This window comes from Alexandromys fortis, unplaced genomic scaffold, assembly GCF_014885135.2.
Source record: "Alexandromys fortis isolate MF-2015 unplaced genomic scaffold, M_Fortis_MF-2015_v1.1 scaffold_71, whole genome shotgun sequence".
Lineage (NCBI taxonomy): Eukaryota > Metazoa > Chordata > Mammalia > Rodentia > Cricetidae > Alexandromys > Alexandromys fortis.
Genome location: NW_026067954.1, coordinates 6,855,955 through 6,860,718, shown reverse-complemented (window position 1 = coordinate 6,860,718; position 4,764 = coordinate 6,855,955). Strand labels below are relative to the sequence as shown.

The 4,764-nt window shown below is 36.5% G+C and overlaps 1 protein-coding gene across 5 annotated transcripts in view; it reads right to left on the bottom strand.

The window, feature by feature from the left end:
* LOC126507302 (complement factor H-like) overlaps window positions 1–4,764 on the bottom strand; it is a 325,893-nt gene that overhangs the window by 202,418 nt on the left and 118,711 nt on the right. The gene's annotated exons all lie outside the window — the stretch shown is intronic.

Sequence of the window (4,764 nt, the reverse complement as noted above, 5' to 3'; positions counted from 1 at the left end):
TTTCAATTTCACTTTATTACCAGCAGCTAGTTTGGTAAATATCAAAGGTCACAAAAGGGGAGCAAAATAAACAATGTTTAAACTTGTTTACACATTAATACTCTAGGTTAATCATTTTACAGTTATTAAACAATAAAATACCATTCAGTTTATTTGTGCCAGTATCCTATTTGATCAGTATCAATATCAAATCAAGCTATTAAGAAAGGAAGATAAACGATTAAATTTTTTTACCTGCTTCTAGGTATCATAGCTGGGCAAGAACTGTTGGTTTAATCTTTTGAGACCGACAAGAGAAACACAGACACTCCTCAATCCTCTAAACTTTCTGGCCATCCAGCAGGGGTTTCTCTCCCTGGCTACTGCCTCGTTCTTCCTATCCCAACCCAGTGTGCTCCCAGGCACCCCTTCTCTTCTGCAGGGTCATAAGATCCCCCAACTCAGCTTGTTTTGGGGACAAAGTGGTGAATGAAACTGGGCAGGAGTTCCTTTGTTTCACTGAGCCTGCACACAGCAAGCCTGCCCTTTTGTCTGCGAGGTCCCTGGCCAGCAAGTGGTCCCAATCATGTACCAGAAGATCCATCAGAGAGCATTTGAAGGAAGAGATGGGCAGGCACCCATGCAAGAATTCCTCCAACAATCTGAAAAACAACATTGTAACACCAGAAACCAGCGAACATACAACAGGAAGACTTGAACACCCTAATCCAGAAGAAGTAGAAAAGATAGACATTATGAAAGTGATAGAGTCCCTTAAACAGGATGTGAAAAACTCCCTTAAAGAAATGGATGAGTAGAATAACAAAAAGTTAGAAGAAATGAATAAATCCCTAAAAGATACCTAGGAAACCAAGAAAAAACAACCAAACAGATAATTGAAACAGTTCAATTAATTGAAAACTGAAATGGAGGCAATGAAGAAAACACAAACCGAGAAATGGCTGGATATGGAAAATCTGGATAAATGAACAGGGACTACAGAGACAAGCATAACCAACAGAATACAAGAGATAGAAGAAAGAATCTCAGTTGTTGAAGACACTATACAGAAAACAAACGAACTGATCAAAGAAAACAGCAAATCCAACTAATTCTCATCATAATCTGAGATATCATAAAAAAACCAAACTAAGAATAATAGGTGTAGAAGAAGGAGATTTATATCTCAATAGCCCAGAAAATATATTCAACAAAATTATAGAAGAATACTTTCCCAACCGAAAGAAGGATATTCCTATGAAGGCTGAAGAAGCATACAGAACACCGAATAGATTGTACCAAAAAAAAAAAAATAAAGAGAAAGAAACATCCCCTCACCATATAATAATCAAAGCACAAAACATACAGAATAAAGGAAGACTATTAAGAGCTGAAAAGGAAAAAAGGTCAAGTAATTTATAAAGATAAACCTTTCAGAATTACGCCTGACTTCTCTATAGAAACCATAAAAGACAGAAGGTCTTGGATAGATGTGCTGCAGAAACTAAGAGACCATGGATGCAAGTCCAGACTACTATACCCAGCCAAGCTTTCATTCACCATCAATGGAGAAAACAAAATATTCCAGGATAAAAACAAATTTAAACAATGCTTAGCCACAAATCCAGCCTTATAGAAAGTAATAGAAGGAAAACCACAACCCAAGGAACCCAACAATACCCACAATAACTCAGAAAACTAACAACCCTTCACCAGCAAAACTCAAAGAAGGAAAACACACAAACTCTACCACCAAAAAACAAACAAACAAACAAACAAACCAGAGTTAACAACCACTGGTCATTAATATCACTTAATGTCAATGGAATCAATTTACCTATAGAAAGGCACAGGTTAAGAGATTGGATGTGAAAAAGGATCCAACATTCTGCTGTTTACAAGAAACACACCTTAACCACAAAGACAGGCATCGACTCAGAGTAGAGGGTTAGGAAAAGGGTTTTCAATCAAATGGACCTCAGAAACAAGCAGGTATGGCTATACTAATATCTAACAAAATTGACTTCAAACTAAAATCAAGCAGAAGAGATGGAAATGGATGCTTTATACTCATAACAGGAACAATTCATCAGCATGAAGTTTCAATCATGACTATCTATGCCCCTAATATAAAAGCACCCACTTATGAAAAGAAACATCACTAGAACTCAAGGCACACATCAAACCCCATATATTAATAGTAGGAGACTTCAACACTCCTCTCTCACCAATGGATAGGTCAATCAGACAGAAACCTAACAGAGAACTAATGGAGGTAATGAATCAAATGGACTTAATAGACATATATAGAACATTCCACACAAATAGGAAAGAATTTACCTTCTTATCAGCATCTCATGGAATCTTCTTGAAAATTGATCACATACACAGTAACAAAGCAAACTTCCACAGATATAAAAAAAAATATTTGTAACCTCCTGTGTCTTATTGGATCACCAGGGAATAAAGTTAGAATTTAACTATAATTCTACACCCAGAAAGCCTACAAACTCATGGAAGCTGAACAGTCAACTACTGAACCACCCCTGGGTCAGGGAAGAAATAAAGTAAGAAATTAAAGTCTTCCTTGAATTCAACAAAAATAAAGACACAACATACCCAAACCTATGAAACACTATGAAAGCAGTACTAAGAGGAAAGTTTATAGCTCTAAGTGCCAGCATTAGAAAAAAAAAAAAAAACGGAGAAAGCTCACATTAGAGACTTAACAGCACACCTTACAGCTCTAGAAAAAAGAAGCAGACTCACCCAGGAGGAGTAGAAGACTGGAAATAATCAAACTGAGAGCTGAAATCAACAAAATAGAAACACAGAAAACAATCCAAGAATCTATGAAACAAAGAGCTGGTTCTTTGAGAAAGTCAACAAGATTGACAAACCTTTATCCAAAGTAATCAAACAGCAGAAAGAGAACATGCAAATTAACAAGAACAGAACTGAAAAGGGAAACATAACAACAGACACTGAGGAAATTAAATCATTAGGACTTACTACAAAAGCTTATATGCCACAAAGTTGGAAAATGTAAAAAAAAGGACTTGTTTTTAGATAAATGTCATTTACCAAAATTAAATCAGACCAGGTGAACAATTTAAATAGATCCATACGTCGTGAGGAAATAGAAGCTGTCATAAAAAACCTCCCAACCAAAAAAAAAAAAAAAAAAAAAAAGCCCAGGACCAGATGGTTTTAATGCAGAATTGTATCAGAACTTCCAAGAAGAGATGATACCTATACTCCTTAATGTGTTTCACACAATAGAAACAGAAGAGTCATTGCCAAACTCTTTTTATGAAGCTACAGTCAACCTGATTCCAAAACCACATGAAGACCCAACCAAGAAAGAGAATTACAGACCAATCTCACTCATGAACATCAAAGCAAAAATTCTCAATAAAATTCTGGCAAACAGAATCCAAGAAAACATCTAAGAATTATCCATTATGGTCAAGTAGGTTTCATCCCAGAGATGCAGGGCTGGTTCAACATACAAAAATCTATCAATGTAATCCATTATATAAATAAACTGAAAGAAAATAACCATATGATCATTTCATTCGATGCTGAAAAAGCATTTAACAAAATTCAACACCCATTTACGATAAAGGTCTTGGAGAGGTTAGGGATACAAGGATCATACATAAATATAATAAAAGCAAAATATAGCAAGTCAACAGCTAATATCAAATTAAATGGTGAGAAATTCAAAGCCATTCCACTAAAATCAGGAACAAGACAAGGCTGTCCACTCTCACCATATCTCTTCAACATAGTGCTTGAAGTTCTAGCAATAGCATGAAGACAACATAAGGAGATCAAGGGGATTTGAATTGGAAAGGAAGAAGTCAAACTTTTGTTATTTGCAGATAATATAATAGTGTACATTGGTGACCCCAAAAACTCTACCAAAGAACTCCTACAGCTCATAAATTTCTTCAGTGATGTGGCAGGTTACAAGATCAACTCAAAAAAATCAGTTGCCCTCCTGTATACAGTAAGGAAAGAGAAGCAGAGAGGGAAGTCAGAGAAACTTCACATTTTATGATAGCCACAAAAAGCATAAAGTATCTTGTGGTAACTCTAACCAAGCAAGTAAAAGATCTATTTGACAAGAACTTTAAGTCTTTGAAAAAAGAAATTGATTGTTTCCAGGTTCTGGCTATTACAAATAACGCTGCTATGAACATAGTTGACAAATGCCCTTGTCATATGATCGAGCATCTCTTGGGTATATTCCCAAGAGTGGCATTGCTGGGTCCAGGCATAGGTTGATCCCAAATTTCCTGAGAAACCGCCACACTGCTTTCCAAAGTAGTTGCACAAGTGTGCATTCCCACCAGCAATGGATGAGGGAACCCCTTCCTCCACAGCCTCTCCAGCAAAGGCTATCATTGGTGTTGTTGATTTTAGCCATTCTGACAGGAGTAAGATGATATCTCAAAGTTGTTTTGATTTGCATTTCCCTGATCGCTAAGGAGGTTGAGCATGACCTTAAGTGTCTTTTGGCCATCTGAACTTCTTCTGTTGAGAATTCTCTGTTCAGATCAGTGCTCCATTTTTTAATTGGGTTAATTAGCCCTTTAAAGTCTAGTTTCTTGAGTTCTCTATATATTTTGGAGATCAGACCTTTGTCTGTTGCGGGGTTGGTGAAGATCTTCTCCCAGTCAGTGGGTTGCCTTTTTGTTTTAGTGACAGTGTCCTTTGCTTTACAGAAGCTTCTCAGTTTCAGTAGGTCCCATTTATTCAATGTTGCCCTTAATGTCT